This window comes from Oryx dammah, unplaced genomic scaffold, assembly GCF_014754425.2.
Source record: "Oryx dammah isolate SB20612 unplaced genomic scaffold, SCBI_Odam_1.1 HiC_scaffold_28, whole genome shotgun sequence".
In the NCBI taxonomy this organism is placed as follows: domain Eukaryota; kingdom Metazoa; phylum Chordata; class Mammalia; order Artiodactyla; family Bovidae; genus Oryx; species Oryx dammah.
In genome coordinates this window covers 85052939-85069924 of record NW_024070212.1, presented here as the reverse complement: position 1 = coordinate 85069924, position 16986 = coordinate 85052939, and the positions used below count along the sequence as shown (strand labels likewise).

At 42.7% G+C, this 16986-nt stretch overlaps 1 non-coding gene across 1 annotated transcript; it reads right to left on the bottom strand.

Annotated features, from left to right (window-relative positions):
* Positions 1-2635: 2635 nt before the first annotated feature.
* TRNAG-CCC lies at positions 2636-2708 on the bottom strand. The gene has a single exon. It is a non-coding gene; the product is annotated as a tRNA-Gly (tRNA).
* Positions 2709-16986: the final 14278 nt, after the last annotated feature.

The following is a 16986-nucleotide window of genomic DNA, read 5'->3' as shown; positions in this document are numbered from 1 at the left end:
AGTAATCTTTCTATAAAGATCTTCTGATAAATCCCCCATAAAGTTCAGTTATAGGAGGGAACTGAGTTTCTTCAGACAAATAAAAAAGGTATACTTACTCTAATCTGAAAACAAGAACTATAATAGTCTTCAAATTCCCCATTCTATCTTGGCTTCCAAGGAGTTCAGAATTGAATTTGGTGCTTAATTTCATATTTTCCTTGAGTTAGATTTTGAGTAGAGTTTCTTCATGAATTTTGTGGTTTTAGTTCTTTCTCTGATTCAGTTTTTGGATTTTTGGATGTTGAGAAGATAGTCTAGTAATAATAGTGCCCCCGATGTCAGTAGGACCGTACGTTGTCCAGAGCCTCCTACATGTCCAAGATCTCTACTGGGAAGCCCTATCCAAGCTCAGACTTGACTCTAAGTTTCACTGTTCCTCTAGACCAGTAGTTCTAGTAGTTTGAGGTGGAGGTGGGGTGGGTAATTTTGCCCCTTCAGGGATGTTTGGTAACATTTGGAGGGATCTTTGGTTGTCACTGGCATTAGTGAGCAGAGACCAGGGATGCTGCTTCACCTCCTGCAGTGCACAGGATGGCCCCACAACAAAGCATCATCTAGCAACAAATGTCAGTAGTGTCAAGGGTTGATAAACCTTGATCTATACCTGTGAACTGTCATGGAGCACCTCATGGAAAGAACTCCTCTACTTTTTCCTCCTTTCTTGGCTGAAAGCATTCAAGGAAAGCCTTTGGCCAGGCTTCCCATATGTTCTCTTCTGAGCAGACTATCCACCCCCATCCCCCAACCCCAGCTTCTGTCTTGCTTACACATGAGAGGAACCCAGACAAATGAGGGCCCCATCTTATCCATCTTCTGATCTTTCATTTTTGCACAGTTTATAGCATGGAGACTTTTCTATTTAAGGTACAAGGTGATCTCACATCTTTGGCACTGAGAGAAGAGAGATAATTTCAGAACGAAATAATTTTCTTTTTCTGATTGCCTTCAATTACACAGTCCCAAAGAGGAAGTTAATAAAAATATAGCTCCCCGGAGATCTGTACTGATAAGTTTTAAACAGAGCCTGAATATTTTCGCTGTGTTAGCATCACTGTGATGAAGGCATTCCCCGTATCTGCTTCTGCCATCCTGTGTTCTCTTAGTTGACTATCAGTAGCAGCAGCCCTTTGGGCCAAGGGACAATTTTACTGCCAACAAGCTAGATCCATCCTGGCACTCTTACAACCTCTAAGCTATAATTTTTCTTCCTCACATCAAGCTGTCTAGTCTAAATTCCTGGGCATCTGCCTTACTTTCCCTGCTTGACACCTCAGGTCTTCCTGGGGCAAAAGTTAGACTCGAACTCAAGCCTCATGAGCTGGAACCCTGCTGCCCATTCTCCTTTCCTTGGTGTGGGCAGAGAGAGGGAAGGGGCTGGTCCTGCTTTCCCTACTCATCCTCCACTGACTGGGTCCTTCCTGCCATAAACCATGAATGGATGACTTCCATGGCTCCATGTAGTTACTACCCATTTGATTTTCAGCATTACTTGTGACTGTGTCCCAGTGAGGGACGGTACCTCCTTGGTACTGGTATTAGGAGAGGTGAATTCACGCTCACTTAATCAAGTAGACAGCAATTCATTCCAGAGCATGTAACATTTTGGGCAAAAGTACTGTATGACAAGCACTATGCCCACTGTTGGGCTCACAAGATTAATAATTTCCCATCACTTGCTCACAAAGAGAACAATTGGAAACATACAGTGCCTCATGCGTTAAGTGTTGTGATTGAAGTGAGCACAGGCGATTGGGGCCTAGAGGGTACCCATCTCAGGCTGGAGGATGTGCTCAGGGAAGCCTTCCTGGAGGAGGAGATGCCTGAGCCAGGTTTTAAAGGGCTTCTATTGGCTCAACCCGGTGGCTCAGCAGTAAATGATCCACCTGCAACGCAGGATCTGTGGGAGATGCGGGTTTGATCCCTGGGTCAGGAAGATCCCCTGAAGCAGCGCATAGCAACCTGCTCCAGTATTTTTGCCTGAAGAATCCTATGGAGAGAGGAGCCTGGTGGGCTATAGTCCATAAGGTTGCAAAGAGCTGGCCACAACTGAACAATTTAGCTCTCCTTGGCTCAGCCAGCTCCTCTAGCCAGTCTGGTCTCCCCAGCAACTGTGTCACACTGGCTCTCTTCCTCCTCATTCTTCTCAGCAATCCCTCCCAACAACATCTGTGTTACTGTACTTGTGGTGGTTCTTTATTCCTAGACCAAAAAATAAATTAAAACAAGAGAGTGGTGGACCCCTTGATTTGGGGAACCTTTCTATCGAAGAAGTTATACCCCAGCCTGTGAGAAAGTTGTGGATCTCGAAGATTCAACTTGGGGTGACTTCAAGTCGGTAGCCAGCAGCTTCAAGGAGCTCACTGTTTCTTGTTAGAAGCAGCTGCAGGGGTGGGGTGGGGTGGGGACACCACGCGTGTCAACCAGCTCCAGCCCTGCACCCCATCAGAGAAACCAGCCCCGAGAGGCCAAACCAGGAGGCAAAGTGGTTTTTTAATGTACAGGATAAAGGGACTTAAAATTTATTTATTTATTTGGCTGCAGCCCATCTTAGTTGTGGCACATGGGATCTTTAGTTGTGGCTTGTGGTGTCTAGCTCCTTGACCAGGTATTGAACCTGGGTCCCCTGCATTGGGAGTGCAGAGTCTTAGCCACTGGACCACCAGAGAAGTCCCAGGCACAGTATTTTTGGATCTTCTCGCCAGCTCTGAGAGATAGAGGTAATTGTCCCCATTGCCTGGATGAAGAAACCGAGAGTCAGATGGGTTGACTCACTTGCTAATAAATGCAGGAGACAGGCTACAAAAGCAGGGCTTTTCAGTTCAAATCTGCTGCCTTCACACCACCCCATTTTCTTCGCATGGCTGAGACTCCACGACCGATGAAGAGCAAAGCAGAGCCCTGCCCTAGATTCCCCTAGGGCTTGCTTTTCACCAGGTTGCTTGGGAAATGAAACAGAACCAGAACAGAGCTTATGTGTTCTGTTATGTCACACCTCTTTTTCCCAAGATCTCAAAGGCCTGGGTCCATTTATCTAGATACTCAAATTCTCAACAGGGGCGTTAGATAGATGCTGAGAGGGAAATGCTGTCTTGGAAAGAATGAAACCATTCTTGCAGTGTTTATACTCAATTCCGGAGACCTGGTTAGAAAAATATTTTTAACAAACGGAAGGAAGAGTAACTATGCACTCACAAAATGTGGGCTGCTCATCGCGGTGAACCTTTGCCCTGGGAGTCTGTTCCCAGGGCAGGGCATGTGCAGCCCGAATGGCCGTTAGAAGATGAAAGGGAATCTTTCACCATTTCCTCCCATTGTCTGAGCTTTCTCCCTGCTTTGTCACCATAACATTCTTTTTTGGAATTCCATTAACATGAAGTTTTTCCCTCCCCCAGAAACAATTAAAAAGAGGAGTTGGCAAAGCCAGCCAGGAAAGACCTGTGGGCTCACTCCTAAGTGAGTAACTGTCATGTGTCTTGGAAAGGTTTGCTGCTTCCAATCGAAGAGGTTGGAGCTTGAAGAGGAAAACACAGAAGTATCCTCTCTACCGACTGTAAGATGTTCTTTAGACTCTACAGTGAGGCGCTGGGAGGGCTGAATATGACCCGGGGACCAGAAGACCGAGTCTAAGTAGGAAGCTTTAAGCACTGGCAACTCCATTTAACTAATAAGGTAACTAACAACTTCAACTGGCTACTACATTTGTATATGTGTATGTATGAAGCAGTCATTTGTAAGTAAAAGAAAAGGGTACTTGATTGAGGCTATCTGTCCAATAATGTGGTTTTCATCACTGATCTGAGTACTAATCAGGAATATATATATATATGACTATATAGAATATATATGTATATTTTCTGTGTAAAATAAGTCTATCATTTATAAAATACTTGTTGTATTCTGGATACTTTGTGAATATTATCTTGGTTAAACCTTATAACCATATTATGTAGTAGGAATTTTTATCCAAAGGTCCATATAAGGAATTAAGGCTAAGAGATAGAGTCAGTAGTGGAGTTAGAATATTTTTTTTAAGAGCAATTTTAGATTTACAACAAAATTGAGAGGAAGGTACAGAGGTTGCTAGTAATAGCCCTGCCCCTACACATGCACAGCCCCTTGCCAATATCACTCATCGGAATGGTACATTTTTTACCAAGGACAAACCTACATGTCCATAAACTCTAAGATAAAGTCCATAATTCACCTTAGAGTTCACTCTTGGTGTTGTACCTTCTATGGGTTTGGGCAAATGTCTTTCATTATAATATCATACAGAGTATTTTCAGGACCCTAAAAATCCTCTGTGCTCTGTCTATTCCATCTCCTCTTCCTCCTCACCCTTGCCTACTCCAGCAGCTAGTAATCTTTTACTAGTCTCCATAGTTTTACCTTTTGTAGAATATCATATAGTTATAATCATAGTGTGTAGCCTTTTCAGATTGACTTCTTTCACTTAGTAATATGCATTTAAGTTTCATTCATGTCTGCATGGCTTGATAGCTCATTTCTTTTTAGCACTGAGTAATATTCCCTTGTCTGGATGTACCACAGTGTATTTATCCACTCACCTACTGAAGACATCTCAGTTGCCTCCAAATTTTTTTGCAGTTATAAATAATAATAAAGCTGCTATGAGCATCCATCCACGTGCAGGTTTTTGTGTAGACATAAGTTGTCAGCTCCTTTGGTTAAATACCAAGGAGTGTGGTCGCTGGATCATTCAGTAACAGTATGTTTTGTTTTTATAAGAAACTATCCAGCTATCTTCCAAAGTGACTGTACATTTTGTATTCCCACCAGCAGTGAATGAGAACTCCTGTTGCTCCACATCCTCACTAGCATTTAGTATTGTCGACATGCTTGATTTTGGCCATTCTAATAGGTATGCAGAGGTATGTCATTATTTTAATTTGCATTTCCCTGATGACATATGATGTGGAGCATCGATTCACATACTGGGTGGGCCAAAAAGTTCATTTGAATTTTTCCATAAGTTGTTGGAAAAATCCGGATGAACTTTTTTAGCCATCCCAATACTTATTTGCCATATGTATATCTTTTTTGATGGGCTTCCCTGGCAGTTCAGCTGGTAAAGAATCTGCCTGCCACACAGGAGACCCCAGTTCAATTCCTGGGTCGGGAAGATCCTTTGGAGAAGGATCCTGTGGAGAAGGACTACCCACCTCAGTATTCATGGGCTTCCCTGGCTCAGATGGTAAAGAATCTGCCTGCAATGTGGGAGACCTGAGTTTGATTCCTTGGTTGGGAAGATCCCTTGGAGGAGGGCATGGCAACCCACTCCAGTATTCTTGCCTGGAGAATCTCCATGGACTGGGAGGCTACAGCCCTTAGGGTCACAAAGAGTCGGACACAACTGAGCAAGTGGGCACAGCACAGCATTTTCTTTGATGACCTCTCTCTTAAAATTGGGCTTGCTTTCTTATTGTTGAGTTTTAAGTGTTCTTCATATATTTTGTACAATAGTTTATTACTAGATAGAAGGCAATGGCACCCCACTCCAGTACTCTTGCCTGGAAAATCCCATGGACGGAGAAGCCTGGTGGGCTGCAGTCCATGGGGTCGCTAAGAGTCGGATATGACTGAGAGACTTCCCTTTCACTTTTCACTTTTATGCATTGGAGAAGGAAATGGCAACCCACTCCAGTGTTCTTGCCTGGAGAATCCCAGGGACGGGGGAGCCTGGTGGGCTGCCGTCTATGGGGTCGCACAGAGTCGGACACGACTGAAGCGACTTAGCAGCAGCAGCAGCAGATGTGTCTTTTACAAATATTTTCTCCTAGTCTGTGGCTCATTCTTTTAACATTGTCTTTCACAGAGCAGAAGTTTTTACTTTTCATGAAATTCAGCTTATCAATTATTTCTTTCAAGGATTTTGTTTTTGGTCCTGTATCTAAAAAGGCATGACCATATTCAAAGTTATCTAGGTTTTCTCCTGTGTATTTTCTGAGTTTTATCATTTTGCATTTTACAATTAGGTCTGTGATCTACTTTGAGTTAATTTTTGTGAAGAAGTTTGTGTAAAGATTCTTCTTTTCTCTTTTTTTTTTTCTGCATATGGATGGATGGCCAGTTGTCCCAGCATCATTGGTTGAAAAGACTGTCTTTGTTCCATTGTATTCCCTTGGCTTCTTTGTCACAGATCAGTTGATAGTATTTATGGGGATATATTTCCGGGATCTCTGTTTTGTTCCATTGATCAATTTGCAATTCTTTTACCAATACAGCACTGTCTTGATGACTGTAGTATTACAGTAAGTTTTGAAGCTGAGGAGGGTCAGTCCTTCAATTTTGTTCTCCTTCAGTACTGTGTTGGCTCCTCTGGGTCTTTTGCCCTTCCATATAAACTTTAGAATCAATTTGTTGGTATCTATGAAATAACTTTCTGGGATTGTGATTGGAAATGCATTGAATCAGTAGCTCAAGTTGGGAAGAATTGACATCTTGACTACACTTTGCCTTCCTAGCCATAAACATGGAGTATCTCTCCATTTCTTTAGTCTTCTTTGATTTCATTCATCAAAGTTTTGTGGTCCTCATTTAGATCTTTTACATATTTTATAAGATTTATACCTAAGTATTTCATTTTCTTGAGTACTAGTGTTTTTAATTTCAAATTCCACCTATTCATTGTTGGTATATAGGAAACGAACTGACTTTTATACATTAACTTTTTATCTGCAGCTTTTCTATGATTGCCTAATAGTCTCAGGAGTCTTTTTTCTTTTTCTTTTTTGTTAGTTATTCCGATTTTTTTACTTAGATGATCATATCATCTGCAAACAGTCTTATGTCTTCCTTCCCAAACTGTGTACTTTAGAATTTCTTATTCTTGTCTTATTGCATTAGTAAAGACTTCCAGTATGATGTTAAATGGAGCAATGAGAAGGGACACCCTTGTCTTGTACCTGAACTTAGTGGGAAATTTTCATTTTCTTATCATTAAATATGATGTATAAGCTGTAGGATTTTTGTAGATAGTCTTTATCAAGTTGAGAAAGTTACTGTACATTCCTGGTTTACCCAGTTTTCATCATGAATGGGGTTTTTAATTTTTAAAAAAATTTTATTGGAGTATAGTTGATTTACAATGTTGTGTTAGTTTCAGGTGTATAGCAAAGTGAATCAGTTATACATATATCCACTCTTATTTAAGATTTTTTTCCCCATATAGGCCGTTATAGAGTATTGAGGGGTTCCCTGTGTCTCTAACTAATAGGATAACTAATAGGAGGTCCCTATTAGTTATCTATTTTATACATAGTAGTGTGCATATAGCCTGGTGGGCTGCAGTCCATGGGGTCACAGACAGTTGACATGGATGAACACTGCCCAAGAAGAGAAAGAGTGTATATATATCAATCCCCGTCTCCCAATATATCTCTTTGCCTTCTACCCCTTTGACAACCGTAAGTTTGTTTTCTATATCAGTTACTCTATGTCTGTTTTGTAAGTTCATTTGTACCCTTATTTAAAAAAAAAGATTCTACATAATAAGCGATATTGTATTATATTTGTCTTTCTGTGTCTGACTTACCTCACTCAGTATGACAATCCCTAGGTCCTTTCATGTTCATGAATGGGTTTTATCATGAGTTGGATTTTTTCAAATAGTTTTTCTTCGTCTATTGATATGATTATGTGATTTTCCTTTTTTAGTTCGTTGATACAATGGATTATATTAAATATTGAACCAGCCCTGCATACCTGGAATAAACCCCACTTGGTTGAATGACGATTCTGCTCTTTCTGATTCAAAAGCCATTCCTCCCACCACTGCATTTCAAACACCCCTGTGATCTCTAATGCTCATATTAGTTTTTGGCATGCACAGTCCTGTAGTCATTCATACATTCAGTCAAGGAGCTGTCAGGTACTATTCTAAATAGGAAGATTCCAAGTTGCAGAAGATGGTTTTTACTAGGTATCTAAAGTTTGTGAACTTCAAGTATATTTAAAATTTGTAAATGGAAATATTAATATTTACCTGAAGATTTGTTTGGGAGGATTACTTGAAAGACGTGTAAGTAAAACATGTCAGATTGTGCTTGGCATAAAGTAGGCATTCATATAAGATTCTCGGCATACTCAAACTGGTCAGTTTGAGAAGAATAGTTATTTAAGGAGTTACAGACAGGGTTAGAGAAAGCAACATAGGACAGTGCTCAATCCTATCTAGCACTACCTAGCTAGATAGAGCTAATAACAGAAGGGGGATTTTTACTGTCCTCAGGCCTAAAGGAGTGAGAGGAAGGACCAGTTATGCAAGCAAAAGGTGTAGCCATATAGAGAGGGCCACTTTTCAGGAGCTGTGGCCTTCCGTAGAGGAGTTTCATTAACCCACAGCCACCTGACACTAAGGAGCCAGGGGAGCCAATATCTGAACCTCACTCTCCTCTCACATCCTCATCTCCTACTGGTGGTTCCCACTGGCCAAATCCAACGGAAAGCCAGAGCACAAGGAGCCAATTGATGTTCTGTATAAGGTCAGCCTTCTGGGGCAGAGAGGCAGATGAGACACGGGGAAAGATCTGGATGGGCAAATGGAGACTATCCAGCAGAACATACTGAATCCAAATTCCCACTCTGAAATTGTTTCTGGTCAAATCAACATCCACAACACAGGGAAGGGTCTATTACAGTAGGTTTGAGCTGGATGAACTTCCACTTCATATTTGTCACAACCTGTCATGGTTCTCCAGCGTCTAACAAAATGTAGACTATAAGCAGGCTTTAAAGATCCACTGTGATGGGACTTGGATTGTCTGGAGTCTTCCTCTCACTTGATATTGTGATTGATGTTGATGTTGTAAGCAAACTGGATTGCTCACTGTGGCAATCGTGGAAGTCATAAGCCCTGTCATGACTCCATGCTTTGGCTGAACTGCTTCTGACAGCCCAGCAGGTCCTGGCCTCTTGCCATCACCCCTGCTTTTCCAGCTCTTGGGGCACATCCCACTGCTCGCAGCTCCCTTATAATCTTAGGATCATTTTTCCTTTGCTTCTGCAGTTTGGGGCCTGCTTGTCATGATAGGATATACTCCATTCAACAAATATTTTGCTCCACAAACACTAAATACCCATTGAGCTTCTGGCCCTAAACAAAAAAGGAACTATGTGGGGAATTAGGACTGGTTCTTGCCCCTAAGGAGCTCATGTTCTTCCCAGGATTAGAACTCTCCTGTTACTTGGCCATCTTCCTTCTAGACTGTGGATGTCTTGAGGGCAGAGTATCTGTTTAATTCTCTTTGTACTTTCACTGCTTAGCAACTGTATGGCACAGGAGTCCTTCAGAAAATGTGAAGCCATAGAAGAAACAAGGATGGAAAGAGGGAGGAAGGAAGGAAAAAATAAATGAATTAATTTATTCCAAAGTGATTTGCTAAGTGCTTACAATGTGCACTCAACATTCAGAAAACTAAATCATGGCATCTGGTCCCATCACTTCATGGGAAATAGATGGGGAAACAGTAGAAACAGTGTCAGACTTTATTTTTTTGGGCTCCAAAATCACTGCAGATGGTGACTGCAGCCATGAAATTAAAAGACGCTTACTCCTTGGAAGCAAAGTTATGACCAGCCTAGAGAGCATATTGAAAAGCAGTGACATTACTTTGCCAACAAAGGTCCGTCTAGTCAAGGCTATGGTTTTTCCAGTAGTCATGTATGGATGTGAGAGTTGGACTGTGAAGAAGGCTGAGCGCCGAAGAATTGATGCTTTTGAACTGTGGTGTTGGAGAAGACTCTTGAGGGTCCCTTGGACTGCAAGGAGATCCAACCAGTCCATTCTGAAGGAGATCAACCCTGGGATTTCTTTGGAAGGAATGATGCTAAAGCTGAAACTCCAATTCTTTGGCCACCTGATGCGAAGAGCTGACTCATTGGAAAAGACTCTGATGCTGGGAGGGATTGGGGGCAGGAGGAGAAGGGGATGACAGACGATGAGATGGCTGGATGGCATCACTGATTCGATGGACCTGAGTCTGAGTGAACTCCAGGAGATGGTGATGGACAGGGAGGCCTGGTGTGCTGCAATTCATGGGTTCGCAAAGAGTCGGACATGACTGAGCGACTGAACTGAACTACAATGTGCCGGGCCCTAATATACAATGAATAGCACAGGTTACACACAAGAAGGGTGTGTTGGTGTGTGTGTGTGTGTGTGTGTGTGAGCACACACATATGCATGAAGTCTGAGCAATTGGTGATGAATGCCTGCAGAATCCTGAGGACAAATCAGAGGATGCTCTCTGGACTTCAGCTTTCTGAACTGAAGCTTTCATAATCCAGACGATAGAAGAGAAGGGATCTGTTTCAATGTCCGACTGAGTGATTGAAGGGTGGTGTGAGAGGACTCTTCAAACAGTTTCTGAAAGCAGGTGATTTTTTGCAAATGAGGGCTTGTCGGCATATGGTATTTGGATGATATAATTTCTTTAATTGAAAGTGTTATCTTAACCAGAGAGTTTTGCAAAACCCCAAAACAAAGACATCTGTTGCTGTTTTTGTTCTTTTCCCCAGCAAACAATCTGGTGGTGAAAAATAGGAATGACTAAATGGAACACCAGGGAAACTTGTGGACATGAAAAACAAACCCCTACATCTTTAAAAGGGGGGCAGTTAATCAAGGTACAAGGCAAGCAGCTTGTCACAAGAGCCTTCATGTGACATCTTGGGTCCTGAAGCTCTATTTCTTTATATAACAATAATTATTAAGAAAGAACCAAGGGGATGGGTTTATGGCGAATTTAATGCATTTCTCTGTTGTTTGGGGACCTTAACTGTCAGCTCTGTGCTGCTGCTGCCTTGGCTTTGTCTCCACGTGGAGACCCTTTGATCCACTGGTCTCCTGGACATCTCTTCCTGATGCACCTCAAACTCAGGTGATCAAAACTGACCTCATCAATCCACCAGAACAGCTTCTCATGAATTCTCCATTTTGGGGAGTGCCCTACCACTTATTCAGTCCCCCAGGACCTTCCCCCTCCTGGAGACCAGCACAAGCCGAAATCAAGGCACATGGCTTCCCTTGGAAAGATCCTCCACTCTGCTCCCTTTTCCTCACCCCCACTACCACAGCATCCCTCCCTCAGATCGTTGCCATGGCCCTGCCTCGCTCCAGACCTGTATCTCACCCTGACCCCTGAATCAGTCAGGCTCATGGCAGGAGGCAGAACTCGTCTCACATGGTTCAACTGAAGAGCCATTAATGAAGGGGCAGAGAGGTGGGGGCAGGGTTAGTGTTACAAACAAGGAATATCGAGGCACCCAGAGACTAGGAAGCGCCGGAAGCTGTTACCACCTCTAGGACGGAAGAGACAAGGGAATAAATAAAGATGATGAAGCGAAGAGAGAACTAGAACCATGGAGGAAGGACTACTTGGTGGGAAATACCGGAAAGGCTATGCGGCAGCAGGGAGGGAACAGGGAAGAAATCACACGATGACTGCTTCCTCTGCCTTGCTTGCTGGAGCTTCCTTTTCCACTGTTAGAACACAGAAGTCCAGTTCTAGGGGGTGCAGAAGGTGCAGTCAGCAGAGGTCCATCTCCTGGGGCACAGAGCTGCAGAGAAGGGCTGAGGTTGGACCTGGGAATATGGAAGGGAAGGACTGTGAATGCATAGTCTCTCCCCTCTTATCTGTTCTACACTCTGATGTCCATGTGCTCATTCTAAGACCCTGGTGATGCCTCTTCTTGAACTGAACCACTTTTTCTTCTAGAGTCATTTGCTTCCAATTCAGTCCACACACACAGCATTCAGCATCACACTAGTGACTGGGAGTCGCCTCTCTAATTCATGTAACATGTCACTCTTGGTCTCTTCTCTGAGACCACTAATCTCATGCTCTGCTGTGAAACCATCCTGTCCTTCAAAGCCTCTCTTTAGCCCCTCTCCCATTTTCCGACCCCCACCAGGAGCTGAACCACTTTCAAAACTCTCCAAAGCTCCTTAAATTGACACTGAATATTCCTTTGACCCTTTCTGACCTCTCTGGTCCTGTTTCTTAGCACTCCTGGTCCTTACTCAATACAGTAGCTCTATTGTATCACTCCTAAATACACCATGTTGGCCCACATCTCCATGCCTTAGTAAATGTTCCCTTCTTTCCCTGGAATACCCTCTTCTTCCTGCCCAAACGTTCTCAATACCTGCCTGGGAAACTGCAAGTCTTCCAAACCTAGTTTAGATGTCACCTCCTCCAGGAAGACTTCTCTAACTGTCCCACTCGCCTTCCTGAATTAATCACACCTGCCTCAGAGCAACCTTCATTATATCTATTTTTGCACTGTTGATACACTTGTGGATTGTTTTTAAACCTATCTGTAACTCCCAGCCAGACTGGCAGCTCCTTGAAGGCAAAGACTGTATATCATGCATCTTTGCATCCCAGCTGATCACTGTAGTGCTTGGAACTTTAAATCTGTTCAGGAAACATTTAAGGAAGAAAAGAAAGCAAGAGAAGGAAGGAGGAAGGAAATCATTTTAGCAGCTCAAAGCGTTTTCAAGTACCTTGCCTCATCTGACCTTCACAAACAGTTTAAATGCTGAGGTAGGAATGTCTGGGTTTCCCTAGTGGCTCAGTGGTAAAGAGTCCGCCTGGAATGCAGGAGATGTGGGTTCACTCCCTGGGTGGGGAAGATCCCCTGGAGAAGGAAATGGCAACCCACTCCAGTATTCTTGCCTGGGAAATACCATGGACAGAGGAATCTGGTGGGCTACAGTCCATGGAGTTGCAAAAGAGTCAGACACAACTTAGGGACTAAACAACAGGAATGGTTACCTAGGATAGGCACTAAGTCTCAGAAAAGATGGGAGGAGGCAGCAGTGAGAAGAGCTGAGAATTGGGAATCAGCAAATTGGATTTGAGCTCCAGGTCTCTAACTTATGGGATATGAGTTCTTTTCTGAACTAAAAGCTTCTCTCTGAGTCTTCGATTCATCTTTGCAAATTGGGCATAATAATGATTTTTACCTCCCAGAGCTGTGGGCGAGCAAATGTGTGAAGATGTTTCATGTACTACACAGGGACAGACAAATAAAAGGGATATTAGGACCACTTTTCAGCATGCACTGCCATTTTTAGTAGTTCTGATTGACTGATTGACATCTTCCCAGCTGTCCTATCTTTTATGCCCAAACGAACTGGGAAGACTCTTCCCACAGTGGGAAGGTTTCTCCTTGGATTTTCAGAGTTGTAATGGAAGCCCCAGAACACACCTGGAGACCACCTAGACCAGTCATTGGTCTGAAAATACTAAGGTCACCCACTACCAGCTTCTGTGACAAAGGGACACAAGTTTCACACACAAGTGGCCACTCACTGTAGATCAGCCGGCCCCTTCCATCTTTGGAAGACTCTGGTTGTCAGAAACTTCTTCCTTTGAGCAAAATCTGTCTCTCTATAGTTTTTTCATACTGTCTGTGGTTCTAGGCTTTGGGGCTACCCAGGAGAGGTCTATCTATGCTCATTCCAAGGGACTGTCTCTTCTGAAATGAAGGCAACTCTGTTGTCCTCTAAATTGTTTCTAAGCCAAGTAGTTCTCATCCTTCCGATGTTCTTCATCATAGAGTCTTTGAAACCTTTATTACTCTGAGGGTCTTATCAGAATTTTTCTGTCTGCTAGTAATTGCTCATTCAGACCTGTACCAAATTACTTGATTGCTTCTCTTTAGGGCATCAACAACACAGCAAGCCACTGTATGTCTAAAACAATAACTCCATGTATGGGGGAGGGGCTCCTATGTCCAGATGGAATGACTGAGGTTCTGTGAAGTGCCTGCTTGCCCGACTTCATGTAGATGGTAAATAGTAATGTAGGGCTTATATCCAAAGCCATCTGGCTTCCAGAGCCCTGTGTTTTCTATTTCCAGTTATACCTTCTCTTGCTCCAGTCAAGAGATGGAAAAAAGAACAGAAGTTCTCACCGGTTGATCTCCTCCACTGAAGAGCAGTCTCCTTCATGAGAAGATGTGATGGGGCTGGTTCCTAATCATCAACAGAGCATTCCACATAAGAAGCACTTGAAAAGTGATGATCTCATCATCATCATTATTAAATGCTTTCCAAAGCTTGCCAACTGATAAATTTTCCAAGTGATTCCGAGATCTCCATGTAATATATAAGGAAGAATTTTGGAATCGTGTTACTCAAACATGTTACTCGAAGTGTGATCTGTGTACTGGTGTCAGTTGGGTGGCAATCTGCAAACTCTTATGGGTCCTTGATGAGATCAGTACAGAAATTGAGAGCAAATTGAGAAATATTACAGAAATTTGGCATCCCTATGGCATAAAATTATGTGATTTTGTATTTCACAAAAGATTGAGAATAAAAACCTGGTCCGTCACCATAGACATTCTGAGAAGCATGGACGCAACCCATTTGCCCAATGATTGGTTCTATTAGGTTGCCCAATGATTGGTTCTATTAGGTTGGCCAAAGAGTTTGTTTGGGTTTTTCCATAAGATGTTATAGAAAGACCCAAACAAACTTTATGACCAGCACAGTAGTTCCTTTGTAGAATAACTTGAACTTCATGTGGATAGTAGAATCAGTTTAGCTCAGCTTGGCAGAACGCCAGCCACACACACCTACTGTGTGTTATGTGGTGTACCAGGGGCTGTGGGGAATGTAGGGATGAGCAAGGTGTTGGGTCTTCCACACGTAGCACTCAGCTCGACTGTGGGCACAGAATAGATGCTCGGGAAATGCTGTTGAATTCAAGCTTTACTTGAACGTCATTTGCAATCCTGCAGGCTACCAAAAGCGGGGCTATCTTCAGGACTCCTTAAACCTGGTGGAGAATCCCTGAACACGTGGCCTACAGTGGTGAGTTGTAAGCAACACAAAGTAGGCTTCCCTTTTGTGGATCTCCAAGTGTTTTGCAGAAAACGAGAGACCGAGACCCCCAATATTTAACCATGTACTTGCTTGGACTGTTTTGTTCTCTTCATGGTAGTCATATCTTGCCAATGGGGCTGCTTACTTTTGGAAAGTAGAGGCCACATCTTAAGACCACATTGTCTCAAATTCAAAGACATACTTTTTCTTTCAAATTTCATTTTTTCTGAAATCTGTATGGATCTTACAGTTGATATGTATATGTTACATAATCTCTTTTTCCTTCTCTTCAACCTAAAAGTTATTATATCAGCAATGTTTCTTAAAATCAATGTTATCTTAGAATTAAGAAATACTATAATTCTACATGTGAGAGAATACAGGTATTAACTAACCTTGTTGTGGTAATCATTTTGCAATATATGTGTATCAAATCATTATATTGTATACTTTAAACATACACATGGTATATGTCAATATCTTAATAAATCTGGAAAAGAAAAAAAGAGAAATACTGAATTTCATGGTACTCAAATCACTCTCAGCACCTTGCTGGACATGTGTAGAATGCTCCATAAATATCCCCTGGTTGGTTTATTACCTTCTGTTTTTAGAAACATAATTTGGAGTCATCCTAAAGCAGTATGTTTGCTGTTTTTGTTTAGTGGCTAAGTTGTATCTGATTCTTTGAGACCCCGTGGACTATAGCCCACCAGGCTCTTCTGTCCATGGGATTCTCCAGGCAGGAATATTGGAGTAGGTTGCCATTTCCTTCTCCACGAGATCTTTCTGACCCATGGATCAAACGAAAGTCTCCATCACTGCAGGCAGATTCTTTACCACTGAGCCACCTGGGAATCCCTACAGTTGAAATATATATTTGTTTACTAATTTAGCCCTAGGAGCAATCCTTTCTCACTAGTAGCTTTATTCCTGCTCTGTGGATGAGGAAACTGAGGCTCAGAGGGAGAAGCTATGGTTTGAGCAGGGCCAACAACAGATCGGAGAAGGCAATGGCACCCCACTCCAGTACTCTTGCCTGGAAAATCCTATGGACGGAGGAGCCTGGTAGGCTGCAGTCCATGGGGTCGCTAAGAGTCGCATACGACTGAACGACTTCACTTTCACTTTTCACTTTCATGCATTGGAGAAGGAAATGGCAACCCACTCCAGTGGGTTCTTGCCTGGAGAATCCCAGGGACGGGGGAGCCTGGTGGGCTGCCATCTATGGGGTCGAACAGAGTTGGACACGACTGAAGTGACTTAGCAGCAGTAGCAGCAGCAACAACAGGTCATTTGCTGAACTGAGAGTCCATGCCCTTTCCACTGTTCTAAGCTGGTCATCTTTGTGCTTTGCAAAGCCTGATTCAAAAATTACTCTTTCAGAAAGATGTCTTTGATTCGTTTCCCCAGGTGCTGGTGACCTTTATCTTCTTTATACCTCTCTAACACTCTTCCTGTGTCCAGCTAATAGCCTTAGTGCTTTATGCCTCACATTACAATATTTTATGCGTGTCCTGATTCCCGCCATTAGATACCAGTTCCTTGGGAGGCAACTAAGAGACCAGCCTCTGCTAGGAGATGTTAGCACCTTTCCACAGATTTTATATTTCCTCTACAAAACATAATTTAAAGCATAACTCTGTCTAGGCGGCTTGTGTGTGATGGTAAGATGGGATTCTGGTTCCAACTGAGATTCTATCAGTCTACGTGTCCTGGAGTGATTTAGTTTTATTTATTTTTTTAAGCTTTAAAATAACACAACTTACTCTCTGACAGTTGTGAATGTCAAAAATCCAAAATAATTCTTAAGGGGTTAAAATCAAGGTGAAAGGAGAGCTACTTACTTCTGGAAGCCCTAGGGAGAGATCCATTCCTTGCTGGAAGACTCTAGAAGCAGCCAGCATTTCTTGGCTCCTGACTGCATCATGGAGTGATTTACTTTTAAATTCAGCCTGCCTCAATATGATTGTTTGTTTCCTATAAGGAATGAGGATTGGGGGCTGTAAGTATAAGATATACAAATTTCTTCTCAGTATAACAAAATGATATCACTAACAGTAATGAAAATGTTTCTGTAGCAT